We start from the raw sequence: 17883 nt of genomic DNA on the forward strand, positions 1-17883 counted from the left end.
TTTTAAGCAGGTGCAGGTGAGTAGTGGCAATCAGCGAGATGATCAACAGCTGGAGCGGTGTGGAGACGGAAATCCAAATGTAGGTCAGCTACGCCCAGCCAGGAAGACAGACAGACAACAACAGAGGAAAAAGAGGAAGGCCGCAATGTGGATCCTCACAAAGATGAATCCATGAGGGTGTCAACAATCCTGTGGGAGCCATCAGGGAAGTAGTATGATGAGAGTCAGGCAGGACCGCAGAGACAGGTTCAGCCACGACTCAGGATCCCGGCGTATATATAGACACCAAAAAGACATTTGGGGGAAGCTGGGTTATTCGGAACATGAGAGTACACAGGTACAGACAGACAGAAGGAAGAAGTAAGGTGTCCCCCGACAGTCTAAGCCTATAGCAGCTAAACTAACGTGTCTACGTACATGCACTCCCTTAGGATAGGGTGAGGGATAAGGGGTAGCAAGTAAGAAGTAAGGAACAGAGGTGGAGAGGCACAACATGTCTACGTACATGCACTCCCTTAGGATAGGTTGAGGGAAAAGAGTAGGAATCAAGGTGTATGCGCCACATCTATACCATGAGCGCATTGCTCTTAAAAAGTGTTTTGGCTCTGACACCAATCAACAGTTGTGCGTCGACTCGGCAGGGATCAAGGCACGTATATGCCTCTCCCTGCATCGACCGTCTACACACAACCAAATATCATAAACACGTCGGATAGTAAAAGTGCAGTCGGATTCTCTAAAGTACCACAGTCTCTTCTCCAAAATCCTTTTGAATTCTCCAATACACTATTCCTTAACCCTATGACGTTTCACACAGAGGTCAAGGGATAGACGTTAGGAGCTGATATTTGGACTATTCAACTGCAACCCAGCTCTTCCAGTCCAAGGAGAGTCTGACTTCCTTCCTCTCTCTCTTATCTTGTAGGTCCTTGATTCGAAGGTATAGCGATCGAGGAGGCTTTTCTCCGGAGAGGATCAACGATCTGGATCAAATCGTAGCGGGCGAAGATTTCCATCAGTGATTGTCAGTGTGGTACGATCCAGATCCAGATCCAGAGAAACCCAGCAGGATGTTTAACCTCACTGTGATTCCCTCTAGGCAGAATTATTGCCTGTTTATGCTGTTACATTTCCTCTGACCTCTGACCTCTGACACTGTGACTCAGGGTCAGTTCACTCCTTTTAAAATTATACTTTCTCTCCATGAAATCTTTCAATAAGTGACTTCATCCCTGAGGAGAGGTTTTCTTTTTCTCAGAGATGAAACTCAGATTGAAATTGGTTAAACAGAAAGTGCTTTGATTTTGATTTAATGTTTGAGGTAATGAGGAATGGCAGGAAACAGAAAGTGAGGTATGTTTTAGGATTTGTTTAGATTAAGCATGTTTTAACACATGTACATTTATGTTTTAATGCTCTCACAGATGCTTTGGTGAGGCTGAAAGAACAAGCTGGAATATTATGAATATGTAATTAGATTGGAAAGGTGAAAGCACTCGACTGCTGCTGTAACGAGAGTAAGAAGGGAGCTGCAAAGTTATAAAACACGTTGATTTGTTGTCATTTTGAAGCAAACTCAGCGATTAAATGTCCTTCTTTTTACTAATTTGGATCCTCAAGCCATTCCTGGGAATATGAACAACTAATTTCGATGATACTGTACCAGATTATACACAGAACAAATATTTATTAATAGTTCATATTTAGCTGTATTTTCACATTTTCCAAGTCTTAGAAATGCTGTTTTCTCACAATCCTGATGAATAAAAGTTTAAATATTTAAAGATATCTACAGAATGAAACATTTACACATACAGGACTGTCTCAGAAAATTAGAATATTGTGATAAAGTTCTTTATTTTCTGTAATGCAATTAAAAAAACAAAAATGTCATACATTCTGGATTCATTACAAATCAACTGAAATATTGCAAGCCTTTTATTATTTTAATATTGCTGATTATGGCATACAGCTTAAGAAAACTCAAATATCCTATCTCTAAATATTAGAATATCATGAAAAAGTATACTAGTAGGGTGTTCAACGAATCACTTGAATCGTCTAATTAACTCGAAACACCTGCAAGGGTTTCCTGAGCCTTGAAAAACACTCAGCTTGGTTCAGTAAACTAAATCACAAGTATGGGGAAGACTGCTGATCTGACTGCTGTCCAGAGGACCGTCATTGACACCCTCCATCAGGAGGGTAAGACACAAAAAGAAATTTCTCAAAGAGCAAGCTGTTCACAGAGTGCAGTTTCAAAGCACATCTACAAAAAGTCTGTTGGAAGGGGGAAATGTGGCAGGAAACGCTGCACAACCAAGAGTGATGACCGCAGCCTTAACAGCATTGTGAAGAAGAGTCGCTTCCAGAATTTGGGGGAGCTTCAAAGACAGTGGACTGAAGCTGGAGTCCAGGTATCAAAAGTCACTGTTCACAGACGTGTCCGGGAAATGGGCTACAATAGCCGTATTCCCATGGTCAAGCCACTTCTGAACTCAAGACAACAGAAGAGGCGTCTGACTTGGGCTAAGGAAAAGAAGCACTGGACAGTTGCACAGTGGTCCAAAGTCCTCTTTTCAGACGAAAGCAAGTTTTGTATTTCATTTGGAAGTCAAGGCGCCAGAGTCTGGAGAAAGGCTGGAGAGGAGCAAAATCCAAGTTGCTTGAAATCCAGTGTGAAGTTCCCACAGTCAGCGATGGTTTGGGGAGCCATGTCAGCTGCTGGTGTTGGTCCACTGTGTTTCATCAAGCCCAGAGTAAATGCAGCTGTGTACCAAGAGATTTTAGAGCACTACATGCTTCCGTCTGCTGAAAAGCTCTATGGAGATGAGGAATTCATTTTCCAGCATGATCTGGCACCTGCCCACAGTGCCAAAACCACCAGTAACTGGTGTACTGACCATGGCATTACTGTCCTCGATTGGCCTGCAAATTCCCCTGACCTGAACCCCATAGAGAATATGTGGGGTATTGTGAAGAAGAAGCTGAAAGACACCAGACCCAACAATGCTAATGAGCTAAAGGCCGCTATTGAAGCATCCTGGGCATCCATAACACCTCAGCAATGCCACAGGCTGATTGCCTCCATGCCACGCCGCATTGATGCAGTAATCCGTGCAAAAGGATTCCCAACCAAGTACTGAGTGCATTAATGGACATTTTCAAATGTTTGATTGTGTTTTGCTGTTATAAATCTTTTTTTTTTACTTGGTCTGAGGAACTATTCTAATTTTTTGAGATAGGATTTTTGAGTTTTCTTAAGCTGTATGCCATAATCAGCAATATTAAAATAATAAAAGGCTTGCAATATTTCAGTTGATTTGTAATGAATCCAGAATGTATGAAATTTTTGTTTTTTTAATTGCATTACAGAAAATAAAGAACTTTATCACAATATTCTAATTTTCTGAGACAGTCCTGTATATACAAAGTCCCACATTAAGAGGCATCAATACAAAAGGAAAATATAACGGCACAAGAGTCAATATATACAAAAATAACAATCACTTATAAACAGAGGACGATGAATATGTTCATAGTCTTTGTTCAGGAGATAATCAGAGCTTTGAACTCACATTTAGGAGGAAAGGTTTGAAAAAGGAGAAGCTCCAACTAAAGATAAACATTAGGTTTCAAACTCTGTGGGAACATTTATATTTCAGAGGTTTAGTTTTGGCAGAAATACAACTTGTATTACTTCCAGCGCTGTAGACTGCGTGTTAGCATAGCATTGATAGTGGAGAAAATACAGTCTGTTTCTACACGGACCACTATTGAGGTAAGCATGTTGTAACTTCCGGTTGTTGTTGTCATCTCCGGGTATCCCGTGTGCCTGTTCTGTTGCTGATAGGTTATTATCTTAACTTAATCGATCGTTTTAAAACTCTTGATCATGGCAACTGCCTGACGTTGTAATCACACGTTACTACAGCTTAAGCACTCACAAACTCTCCTTCTCTTAGCGACCGTAACTCCACAGTTACATACACTCTTTTCGTGTTTGCTAACGGTAGCTACTTTAGCTTGATAGCTAGCCATGGCTCTTTCCCCACCCTCGGGTGCTATTTCCTGCTCTAACTGTCTCATGTTTGGTTACTACCCTACCTCCTTTACTGGTACCGATACATGTGTTAAATGTAGTATAGTTGTTAGGGTGGAGGCGGGAATCATAGCCATAGAAGCCCGGCTCCGCATCTTAGAAAATAACTCAGCTACAGTAAAGCCCATGTTAGCCGGTGCGGACCGGAAAAAGGTAGCTCCTCTTAGCCGTCCCCTGGCAACTCCCGAGCAGCAGGGAGAATGGGTGACTGTTCAGAAGGGGCATAACGCGAAACCCGCAGGTCCCCACCAACCCGTTCACGTATCTAACAGATATTCCCCACTCAGCGAGATACCCGCTGAGAAGCCAACTCTGGTTATTGGTAGCTCTATTATGAGACACGTGAATTTAGAGACCGAAGCATCCACAGTCAAATGCATTCCGGGGGCCAGAGCGGGCGACGTTGAGGCGCATCTTAGACTGCTGGCTAAAAATAAACGTAAATACAGTCTAGGATTGTTATTCACGTCGGTGGTAATGATGTTCGTTTACGCCAATCAGAATGCACCAAACTTAATGTGGCGTCGGTGTGTAGTTATGCTAAAACAATGTCGGACACCGTAATCTTCTCTGGTCCCCTCCCCAATCTGATCAATGATGACATGTATAGCCGCATGTCATCATTTCAGCGCTGGTTGTCTTGGTGGTGCCCAGCAAACAATGTGGGCTTCGTAAATAATTGGACAGCCTTCTGGGGAAAACCTGGTCTGATTAAGAGAGACGGCATTCATCCTAATTTGGAAGGTGCAAATCTCATTTCGGCAAACATTTCAGGGCTCTGTGGACTTAATCCATGACAAACTGGAGTTGAGACCAGGAGGCAGAGTCGCAGTCTTACACGCTTCTCTGCGCTCTCTCCTAGGCAGTCATCCATAGGAATCCCGAACCCAATAAAATACCCAATATTAACGGTGTGTGTGTCTGCCCAAGGACAATTTAAGGTAAAACCTAATAGAGGTGTCATACATAATAACCTAATAAAAGTAAATGTAACAACTACTACAGTGCAACAAAACAGGAAGATTAAATGTGGTCTCTTAAACATAAGATCTCTAGCATCTAAAGCAATACTGGTAAATGATTTAATATCGGATTATAATATTGATATATGCTGTCTCACTGAAACTTGGTTGAGACATGAAGAATATGTCAGCATAAATGAGGCCACTCCACCCAGCCATATCAATACTCATATTGCCCGAGGCACGGGCCGAGGAGGTGGAGTTGCAGCAATCTTTGACTCAAGTTTACTTATCAATACTAAACAAAAATTAAATTATACCTCCTTTGAAAGCCTCATTTTTAGTCTTACGCGTCCGACCTGGAAAACTTTGCAGCCAATCTTATTTGTTACAGTGTACCGTGCACCAGGTCCTTATTCAGAATTCTTATCAGAATTCTCTGAGTTTTTATCAGCTTTGGTACTTAAAACAGATAAAGTAATTATCGTAGGTGACTTTAATATTCATGTTGACGATGATAAAAATAGCCTTACTGTTGCATTTAACTCTATATTAGATTATGTTGGTTTCTGTCAGAGTGTAAATAAACCAACCCACTGCTATAATCACACTCAATCAATCAATCAATCAATCAATGTTTATTTATATAGCCCAATATCACAAATGTTACATTTGTCTCAGTGGACTTCACAGTTTGTACAGAATATCAGTATGACAATACGACACCCTCTGTCCTTAGACCCTCACATCGTACAAGGAAAAACTTCCAGAGAAAACCCAGTTTAAAGGGAAAAATGGGAGAAACCTCAGGGAGAGCAACAGAGGAGGGATCCCTCTCCCAGGATGGACAGACGTGCAATAGATGCCGTGTGTAAATTGAAAAGATAATACATTTGCAACATAGGTAGTCCAAATGTTTGGAAATGCATGTGTGTATAATAGGAAGATGAATCCATGAGTATATCCATCCAGGACTTATGATCCAGGACCACAGCCACGACTCAAGATCCAGGACTCGCAATCCATGACACAGGACCGCAGGATCATCCATGACTCCAGATCCCGGCGTATATAGACACCAAAAAGAAAGACATTTGGGGAAGCTGGGTTAATCGGAACATGAGAGTACACAGGTATAGACAGAGAGAAGGAAGAAGTAAGATGTCCCCCGACAAACTAAGCCTATATCAGCAAAACTAGGGGCTGAATCTAATCAGCCCTAACTATAAGCTTTATCAAAAAGGAAGGTCTTAAGCGCACTCTTAAAAACGGATAGGGTGTCTGCCGTCCGAACACAAACTGGAAGCTGATTCCACAAAAGTGGAGCTTGATAAGAAAAGGCTCTGGCTCCCATTGTACTTTTAGAGACTCTAGGAACAACCAACAACCCTGCATTCTTGGAACGCAATGCCCTAGTAGGACAATAGGGTATAATGAGTTCTTTAAGGTAAGATGGCGCCTGCCCATTAAGGGCTTTGTAGGCAAGAAGAAGAATTTTAAATTCTATCCTGTGTTCTATAGGGAGCCAGTGTAAGGCAGCCAGAACAGGAGTAATGTGGTCCCTTTTCCTAACTCTGGTTAGTACACGAGCTGCAGCATTTTGAATCAGCTGAAGCGACTTGACTGACTTCTTGGTACACCCTGATAATAAGGAGTTACAATAATCCAGCCTTGAAGTAACAAATGCATGGACTAGTTTCTCTGCATCGTTTTGAGGCAAGATATGCCTGATTTTTGCAATGTTACGTAGATGGAAGTAGGCGGTCCTTGAAATTGATTTTATGTGGGCGTTAAAGGATAAATCCTGATCAAATATAACACCAAGATTCCTTACAGTCTCACTGGAGGCCAAATTAATGCCATCCATAGTTAATATATCTTTAGATAATTTGTTTCGTAGATTCTTCGGGCCAAGTACAATAACTTCAGTTTTGGTCGTGTTTAACATCAAAAAATGTAAGGTCATCCACGTTTTTAAGTCCTTGAGGCAGTCTTGAATTTTATTTAGATGATTAATTTCATCAGGCTTGATTGATAAATATAGTTGAGTATCATCCGCATAACAATGAAAGTTTACAGAATGATTCCTTATAATATTGCCTAACGGAAGCATATATAGGGTGAACAAAATAGGTCCAAGCACTGAGCCCTTTGGCACTCCATGGCTAACTTTGGTTTGCATGGAAGATTCATCGTTGACACGTACAAACTGAGAGCGTTCAGATAGATAGGACCTAAACCAGCCTAAAGCAGTTCCCTGTATGCCAACTCTTGACCTTGTTCTGACATATGGTATTGAAATTGAGCAACTATTAGTCGAACCGCATAATCCTGCTTTATCCGACCATTTCTTAGTAACTTTTGAAGTACTGTTACTAGACTACAAAGCATTAGCCAAAAGCTCCTGCAGCAGAAACCTATCTGTTAGTGCTATAGCCAAATTTAAGGAAGAGATTCCACCAATACTTAACTCGATAGCATGTCTGCATGTAGGGGAGGAAACTTATACAAAATGTACACCACCCCAAATTGATCATGTTGTTGATAGTGCTACAGATGCGCTGCGAATAAAATTAGACTCCGTTGCTCCTTTGAAAAAGAAGAAAATAAAACAACATAGATTAGCTCCATGGCATAATGCCCAAACCCGCAAAATAAAGCAAAAGTCGAGACAACTTGAAAGGATATGGCGTTCCACTAAACTTGAAGAATCTCGTTTAATTTGGCATATTACTCTCAATGAATATAAGAAAGCACTGCGTAAAGCGAGAGCAGCATACTACTCTTCATTAATAGATGAGAATAAGAATAATGCAAGATTTCTTTTCAGCACTGTAGCCATGCTGACAGAGAGCCACAGCTCGACTGAGCCTTCTATTCCCATAGCACTCAGTAGTAATGATTTTATGTGCTTTTTTAACGATTAAATTGTTACTCTTAGAAACAAAATCAATGACTTCTTGCCTTTGACCAGTATAGTGTTATCAACAGCTCCCGGAAACGTAAGTTCTAATATTACACTAGATAGTAAACTAGAATGCTTTTCAGCCATAAACCTTGAACAATTAAATTCAATGATTCTCTCTTCTAAACCATCAACGTGTATCTTAGACCCGATTCCAACTAAGCTGTTAAAAGAAGTTTTTCCATTAATTAGCACTTCTTTATTAAATATTATGAATATGTCTTTATTATCAGGCTATGTTCCACAATCATTCAAAGTAGCAGTGATAAAACCGCTTCTTAAAAAGCACAACCTCGATCCAGAGGTTTTAGCCAACTATAGACCAATTTCTAATCTTCCGTTCCTCTCAAAAATTCGTGAGAAAGCAGTCGCAAAACAGCTGTGTGATTACTTAAAAAACTATGATTTATTTGAAGATTTTCAGTCTGGCTTTAGAACACAACATAGCACAGAGACAGCTCTGGTTAAAGTCACAAATGACATTCTAATAGCCTCTGACAAGGGACTTGTCTCTATTCATGTCTTGCTCGATCTTAGTGCTGCATTTGATACTATCGACCATGATATCCTATTGCAAAGACTAGAGCACTTAGTTGGCATACAGGGAACTGCTTTAGGCTGGTTTAGGTCCTATCTATCTGAACGCTGTCAGTTTGTACGTGTCAACGATGAATCTTCCATGCAAACCAAAGTTAGCCATGGAGTGCCACAGGGCTCAGTGCTTGGACCTATTTTGTTCACCCTATATATGCTTCCGTTTGGCAATATTATAAGGAATCATTCTGTAAACTTTCATTGTTATGCGGATGATACTCAACTATATTATCAATCAAGCCTGATGAAATTAATCATCTAAATACAATTCAAGACTGCCTCAAGGACTTACAAACGTGGATGACCTTACATTTTTTGATGTTAAACATGACCAAAACTGAAGTTATTGTACTTGGCCCGAAGAATCTACGAAACAAATTATCTAAAGATATATTAACTATGGGTGGCATTAATTTGGCCTCCAGTGAGACTGTAAGGAATCTTGGTGTTATATTTGATCAGGATTTATCCTTTAACACCCACATAAAATCAATTTCAAGGACCGCCTACTTCCATCTACATAACATTGCAAAAATCAGGCATATCTTGCCTCAAAACGATGCAGAGAAACTAGTCCATGCATTTGTTACTTCAAGGCTGGATTATTGTAACTCCTTATTATCAGGGTGTACCAAGAAGTCAGTCAAGTCGCTTCAGCTGATTCAAAATGCTGCAGCTCGTGTACTAACCAGAGTTAGGAAAAGGGACCACATTACTCCTGTTCTGGCTGCCTTACACTGGCTCCCTATAGAACACAGGATAGAATTCAAAATTCTTCTTCTCGCCTACAAAGCCCTTAATGGGCAGGCGCCATCTTACCTTAAAGAACTCATTATACCCTACTGTCCTACTAGGGCATTGCGTTCCAAGAATGCAGGGTTGTTGGTTGTTCCTAGAGTCTCTAAAAGTACAATGGGAGCCAGAGCCTTTTCTTATCAAGCTCCACTTTTGTGGAATCAGCTTCCAGTTTGTGTTCAGACGGCAGACACCCTATCCGTTTTTAAGAGTGCGCTTAAGACCTTCCTTTTTGATAAAGCTTATAGTTAGGGCTGATTAGATTCAGCCCCTAGTTTTGCTGATATAGGCTTAGTTTGTCGGGGGACATCTTACTTCTTCCTTCTCTCTGTCTATACCTGTGTACTCTCATGTTCCGATTAACCCAGCTTCCCCAAATTTCTTTCTTTTTGGTGTCTATATACGCCGGGATCCGGAGTCATGGATGATCCTGCGGTCCTGTGTCATGGATTGCGAGTCCTGGATCTTGAGTCGTGGCTGTGGTCCTGGATCATAAGTCCTGGATGGATATACTCGTGGATTCATCTTCCTATTATACACACATGCATTTCCAAACATTTGGACTACCTATGTTGCAAATGTATTATCTTTTCAATTTACACACGGCATCTATTGCACGTCTGCCCGTCCTGGGAGAGGGATCCTTCCTCTGTTGCTCTCCCTGAGGTTTCTCCCATGTTCCCCTTTAAACTGTGGGTTTTCTCTGGAAGTTTTTCCTTGTACGATGTGAGGGTCTAAGGACAGAGGGTGTCGTATTGCCATACTGATATTCTGTACAAACTGTGAAGTCCAACATTTGTGATATTGGGCTATATAAATAAACATTGATTGATTGATTGATTGATTGATTGAATACATTTTAAAGAACGATGATACCAGTTTTTCTACATCATTGTTGCACTGTTCACATTTCAAAAGTTGTTAGGATTAACTCAGAAGTATTACATATTGAATAAAGATTATAATTAAACCCTTTAAAATCATAATGAAAATACACCTTTTTTCTGTTACCTGTAGTATTCATACATTTTAAAGTCACATTTTTAATATATTGGTTTTAGAAACGTTGATAATTAGCACTACAGCTAAGAGAGAAGATATAAACCTTAATTTGTATTCATTTGAATGTATAGAGGGGGAACTGAGGAGGTGATATTGGCTAAAAAGTCACTGTTTATTCAGAAATATTCAGATAATTATTCAAACAGGACTGATTTTAATCTGTGCTCTGTAAGTTATTATTTTAAAAGTTTTTAATTATTTGTTTATGTACACAATCCTAGGTGTTTCAGTAATACGCTGCTGGAGGAAGATAAGAGAATATCTAGCCGTTTTTTATTTTATTGTCACATTAATTAAATAAGCTTCAGCTGTTCCTGGAGGACTTAATGTATATATATATGTATATATATACATATATATTTAGCTTATTATTCCAAGTTTGCTCAACCACAAGCACCTTGTTAAAATGTTAAAATGATGCCAGAAAACAACATTTCTGTTCCTCAAAAACGGTTTAATTACTCCAGAAATATGACCAGTCAAAAAGGGTTGGTCGGCCATTTTGGAGAGCAATGTACGGCAACCCAAGAAGGACATTTGAAACAGCTGCGTTTCACAAAGAAGAGAAAAAACACTCAAACAACCAGACGACATTAATAATAATAAACTTTATTTATATAACACCTTTCATGCTTGAAGTGCTTTTACAGAGTATGACATAAAATGACAATAACAAATGAGGAACAATAATTAAAAACAAGGTGTAAACAAACAGAAAGAGTTATATCTTAAAACATGAACAGTGATACTACTAACAAATTACTATTGCCCCAAATTATAAGCCAAATTAAAAAGATTGGTCTTTAATTTAATTTAAATGTTTTGAATCTGAACGAGAGAGATGAGCTATTGTTATTACAACGTGAGTTCCAGATCATTTGAGAATAACTCCTTTTAGTGGGTTCATTACATTCTTATAATAAGTGAGAAAACTGGAGAAATAAGAAACTGTAAATGTAGAGAATAATTTATGGCATTAATAATGAATATCTTAACTGTGAATGTCTTTCATTTGATTTAAAATCAGAAATGTTTTAGTCCGGTCAAAACATTCTCTGTTGAGATTCCTGGAAAAAAGGGAAATTTCATTCAAATATAGGACAAGTATTTCTAAATATGAAAGAGCTTCCATAGCTTGTGAATTTCTTTGATGTCCTATTTGGGTTGCCTTTCGTAAAATCGGGTGGTCATACTGTATTGGACAGTTACGTACGGCAACCCAAATAGGACATTTGACGTCCAGACGGCTGCCTGATTTGCACTGCGCAAGAATGTGTTGGTCTGCCATAAAGTTATAAACGATAAGAAATACGATAACAGAGAATTTCCAAAGCTGGGAAAGACCTTTCAGATTTTAGCAATACATACAATACATTTTACAATAATAATTGTAAAAAAACTGATTTAATAACAGAGTTTCGTTCTTGAATCAACTTTTTTATGGGAAATATTTTATGTAATTTCCCTTTTTTCCAGGAAGCTCAACAGAGAACGTTTTGGCCGGACTAACACATTTCTAATTTTAATAAAATGAAAGACATTCACAGTTAAGAATTATGTATAAATTATTAATGCCATAAATGATTGAACTTACTCAACCCACTAAAAGGAGTTATTCTCAAATAATCGGGAAATTACGTTGCAATAAAAATAATTAGGTTGTCGGGATTTTGGAGTTTTTTTCTCTACTTGGCGAAACACTTCTGTTTCAAATGTCCTACTTGTGTTGCCGTACATAGCTCTTCAAAATGGCGGATATCGGGAAGTCACAGCGCCATCTTGTATACGGGCGTCTTGAATTCATATATCTTATAAACAAGATCAGCGCCACAGTATCATACTATATTTCCATTCCTTTGTTTAACACATAGAGAATTGTTGCACTGTTTATTGTTCATGATTATTTATAGCTTGTTGTTATAAGTGTGTACGGAGGAATGTGTGTCAGAAAACGATGGATTCAGCAAGTGCCTCGATCTGTATTTATTGTTAATATTCCTCACGTTATTTATCAGAACAAGGCCTCCTATTCTCAGATTATAAATTTCTAAACCTTCACCCTCACACAGAAATCCTCTCTTGATCTAATTGTTATTGATTAGCTGGAATCAGAAATATTAGCCAGTTTATATTATTGTTTTTCTTTGACTTTGTATTAAAACGAGACCTTTTGAAATATTGTAAAGTACTGTAAGAGAATAGCAAAGCGTTCCAGATGCACATTAAATACGTCTTTTAACTTCAATCTTTGTGTGGTTTGTTACTAACACAATATAATGTGTGAAAAATATAAATCATTTATCAATTTGTCTTTTCTTATTTTCATTGGAAGAACATTCAGAAAAGGTGTGTGTGTGTGTGTGTGTGTGTGTGTGTGTGTGTCTCTGTGTGTGTGTGTGTGAATCTTTTGAAGAAGCTTACTTTGTTTTTAATTCATGTTTTAATAATAATGAATGTATTCACAGAAGCAGTTTGAACAGTTAAACGTATTATCACATATCCAATTTAACATTTCTGCATTTCAATCCTCTTTTATCTCAGTAAGTCCAAAGAAATGTAATTAAAAAGACAGACAGAAGGTAAACATCAACGGGAACAGCAGAAGAAGACAGACAGGAAGTAAACAGGCACAGTATGGGCTCTGCAGTGTTTTAATAACATATCTCCCCCCCCCCCTGATGTCCATTGAGTTGTATTCAAAACATATGATGTTCAGATTTGTTTTTGTATAAAAGAAATGAAAGAAAAGGTGGCTTTAGGGTCTGCGCTGCTGGCTGACGGCGGTCATCACCTGACCAATCATGTACCGGTAACAATTTAGTACCCTACACCCATCTCTAGTTACAGGTAGCCACATGCAGAACTAGCAGGGGCTGTCACACTCCAGGTGTTGCTTGTTGAGCTCGTCGTAAACAACGTGGTCCAGCTTTCGGAGAGCATTGATCAGAACCTCGGTGGCTTTAACTCCTTTTTTTCGCACCGTGTCCACCACCTCTCGTGCTCCCTCTCGTGCTCCCTCATTTCGGGATTTCGTTCTGGCTGACTCCATTTCAGATTCACTGATCACTTTAGACTCAAAGAGTTTATCCAGAAGGTCCTTCAGGAGAGGTGAAGAAACTCTTTGAACGAACTCTGTCCGAACTGAGAGCAGCCACTTTTCTGCTGAGACTCTGTTCTCTGCAGAGACTCTGCTCTCTGCTGAGACTCTGCTCTCTGCTGGGACTCTGCTCTCTGCTGGGACTCTGCTCTCTGCTGAGACTCTACTCTCTGCTGAGACTCTGCTCTCTGCTGGGACTCTGCTCTCTGCTGGGACTCTGCTCTCTGCTGGGACTCTGCTCTCTGCTGGGACTCTGCTCTCTGCTGGGACTCTGCTCTCTGCTGGGACTCTGCTCTCTGCTAAGACTCTGCTCTCTGCTGGGACTGTGCTCTCTGCTGGGACTCTGCTCTCTGCTGAGACTCTGCTCTCTGCTGGGACTCTACTCTCTGCTGAGACTCTACTCTCTGCTGAGACTCTGCCCTCTGCTGAGACTCTGCCCTCTGCTGAGACTCTACTCTCTGCTGAGACTCTACTCTCTGCTGAGACTCTGCTCTCTGCTGAGACTCTACTCTCTGCTGGGACTCTACTCTCTGCTGAGACTCTACTCTCTGCTGGGACTCTGCTCTCTGCTGAGACTCTACTCTCTGCTGAGACTCTACTCTCTGCTGAGACTCTACTCTCTGCTGGGACTCTACTCTCTGCTGAGACTCTACTCTCTGCTGAGACTCTACTCTCTGCTGGGACTCTGCTCTCTGCTGAGACTCTACTCTCTGCTGAGACTCTACTCTCTGCTGAGACTCTACTCTCTGCTGAGACTCTGATCTCTGCTGGGACTCTGCCCTCTGCTGAGACTCTGCCCTCTGCTGGGACATTTCTCTGGGACAATTCATTTCTTGGACCTGGTAGATAAACAGGGAAAATACTTTTGTTAACCAACAGTCAAATTAAACAGATCTCTTAAACATTAAAGTAACTCGACAATCCCAGAGGTAGATTTCTGTTCACTTAAAGTTATAATGTGTAACATTTCTTCATTCAAATGTATAAAAACTCCTACACCTGTATTATTTACACTTGGTTGAGTTCTGTACATAGATTATCTCAAATGGTTCAGGGAGATGTGTCATTTTAAAGGTAACAGTATCTTTCATCACGGTCTCCTGTAATGCTGTAATCCACTTAAGCATGAGAAGCTGAAGACTACAACTCCCATGATGCCACGCTGTTTCACAACCACACCTCACTAGTTATTACTATAGTTTTAGAACATTACAGGTTGTGTTTAAAGTCGTAATGATGCGTTGCCATGGAGCCTTAATAGAGAAGGCTATGAGATGGAGCTTTAGAGTTATCAGTCTATCACTGGGTCTGAGCTCAGGTGGAGTCTTTACCTTCCAGTGACAGGCGACAATACCAGACTTCATTTCCACGTTGGTCCTTGACCCTCAAAACCACTCTCTCTGTGCTCGTCGTCAGGGAAACTTGAAATGTCGGATCGTAATCTGGTCCAAAACTTGATTCAAATCTTTTACTCTGAAAACCAGAAGCAGAAGTTAAACGTTTATCTGTTTATTTCCTGATTGTGGATCCACATGCAGATACATGTGTGTTAATGATCATTGTGTTCCTTTAGAGGAGTATCAGTGACTCACCTGAGGCTGAATGAAGAAGCCCTCAGGTTCACAGTGCACACTGTAACCTTTGTACAGTTCCAGCTCACAGTCGGAGGAGATTGTGATGTTCACAGCAGGTCTGTGTTGATCAGCAACCTTCAGTAACAGAGTAACTTTAGTTATGCTCAGATAGTCAAGGCAACTTTATTTAAAGATCACATTAAACAACAACAAACGTTGACAGACCCACTCCACAAAGTGATGAGATACACAATCAATCACAACATAATTATAAGTATATATTGCCTTTGTAAAGGAATATTACAAATAGATGATTGTAATTCTTTGAGATAAGCTATTGAAGAAGCTATTCCAACGTTTACCAAAACACAAACCGTCTGTGTCAGTTACAGATGTAGCACTCCAGATAGGACTCACATGGGTGTGTCCCAACCAAAAGACCAACGGATCCCAGTGGCTGGGGGTGTTGCCAAATTGCTAGAGGGCGTTGCCAAATGTCTCCATTTGTTCAATTACAGGATTTAACCATGAGATGGCGCTTCATTCACAAATACACAAAGACAACTGGGTGTTGTAGAGCTTAGTCTGTTTGCAATGTGTGCAGCTCTGCAGTTGTGTTTGTTGAATACTGTAGCATTTAATCACTTATCTGTTATGGTTTTCACAGGCTACTATAATGAAAAAACATCAATACTTTAGATCAAATAAAGTATATAGTTTGCTTTATGCAGTATATTATTTGTAATATTGTTGGGGTGTTTTTACACAGTACAGTAGATTGAAGTAAATCAACTTATACATTAAGATAAGATAAGATGGACCTTTATTAATCCCCGTGGGGAAATTTAGTAGTTCAAACAGCAACAGGGTAAGAGTGAAAAACAGGATAGCACAGATTCACACAATCAAAAATAAGATGAGCGATAAAAATAAAAATAATGAGAAACTATGAAATAAGAAATGAATAAAACTAAAATGTAATTATCATATCATATATTCTAATGTATTGTATTATTAAGTAATATCATACATTAACCCCATTATAGCAGATGCCACATTGAATGGATGAACACATTTATGCATCAATAATTACAACAGAGTATTACTAAATACAAGTTGTAAAAATACTTATATGTATTTAATATTAATAACATAATGATTAATTTCAGATGATAATACTTTTCAGGGTTAGGTCCGGTCTGACAGCGCTTAGCTCTCTGCTGAAGATCACTGCTCTAAACAAAGTCAAAAATCCTACGTCCAAAACGGAATAAATATAATAAATTATTATTAATACGTTAAGTCTTGTTCATTGTTTTTCACTTTTATTAAATGTTTGATATTTCCGGCACAGACCCTTTCATACCGGCAATGCGCGATAGAAACAACAGAAAGTGCGACAGCTTAAATATGCCAGTGTTAATTTCGTCAACGAAAACTATGACGAAAAATGTTCGTTACATGACTAAGACGGGACGATGACGAGCTAAAAATAGATTCTTGATAATGAAAACTATGACGAAATGTACATTTAGTTTTCATTGACGAGACGGGACTAAGGTGTTAATGGTGGACTATCGGACATTCAAAATGCAGCATCTTTTCCCCCAAGTGTCCGTCTTGTCTGTCAAAATGCATCTTACGTTTCTAACTTGCAATATCATTATTTCCGCTCTCTTCACTCCAGAAGAGCGGTCTCCCTGTGTCTCTCTGTGTGCTGGGGGCGGGGCCTAACAGACATGCTGCAGCGGACACAGAAATCTGCCGGGGACGGAGCGTTCAGAGAGTATAGACAAGTTTACGCGCCAAAACACGGGTAGCGCCATGACACTACACAAATGCACTTCATTTCCGCCGGAAGTCTTTTGCACAGCGTCTGTCGGTGTAAACCGATGTAAACAGTCAGACGGGCACTGGTGTAAACACAGCGATTTCGATGCTAACAGTGATGCTAGCTTGGGAACACGATTCTACTTCTTTGACTGGAGATGGCGTTACTCTCCCCCACCCGAATTCAGTGCAAAACTGGGAGGATAACATGACGACGTGGCCCAGCATAAAACCAAAATAAACTGCCTTATTTAGGTCATGCCCACAGGAGCCAACAGTTGTCTGTTGTTTACATAATGCACAATTTAAATGATCTCTTTATGCTGTGCAATATATCATATGTGCCTGTACTGTTTGAGTGAAAATAAAGTTTGATGTAATTTAATTTCATTATTGCACTGTTATTGCATTATTGCATTTCATATGTTCCTTAGAGTGCTACAATTTCTTTTAACACAGTTCATCATTCATATTAAGCTCATACTGTACATAAATAACACTGAATTAATTAATTAATTAATTGTTGAGAGGAAACTAAAGAAATGGCTTCAACAAGAAAGATCACATGTTTAATCCTAACAGGTATTACAAATTAAAATATAAAAGCAGCCCACACAATTACATCACTATGAAAATATTCATATATAATATTAAAAAATACAATGCATGCAGTATTTGTTGTGTTTATCTGTATTTAATGAACAACATGGCTGGGTGCTGGGTGCTGGTTTGTGGTCGTAGCACTCTCTATCTAACCACTCGTTCAGGTGCTTTCTCGAGTGATTGCAACCAACTACCGCACACGTAGTTCCCGAACCACTTTTCTTCATGTTGTAATTGTTATATCCTCTTTGTCTCTGCGATATCAGTGCTTTGTCGGCACAACGGAGCTAGCTAGCAAA

At 39.6% G+C, this 17883-nt stretch overlaps 1 protein-coding gene and 1 long non-coding RNA gene across 2 annotated transcripts in view; both read right to left on the bottom strand.

The window, feature by feature from the left end:
• LOC307034964 (NACHT, LRR and PYD domains-containing protein 12-like) overlaps positions 1–17883 on the bottom strand; it is a gene marked incomplete at both ends in the record, with an annotated part of 129324 nt that overhangs the window by 78116 nt on the left and 33325 nt on the right. The window lies entirely within an intron of this gene.
• Positions 14309–15449, bottom strand: LOC307036168. The gene is made up of 3 exons (XR_013807288.1): positions 15170–15449; positions 14909–15050; positions 14309–14416 (listed from the first exon to the last, which is right to left on the bottom strand). It is a non-coding gene; the product is annotated as an uncharacterized lncRNA (long non-coding RNA).

Source organism: Notothenia rossii (genome assembly GCF_949606895.1).
Source record: "Notothenia rossii genome assembly, chromosome: 4".
Lineage (NCBI taxonomy): Eukaryota > Metazoa > Chordata > Actinopteri > Perciformes > Nototheniidae > Notothenia > Notothenia rossii.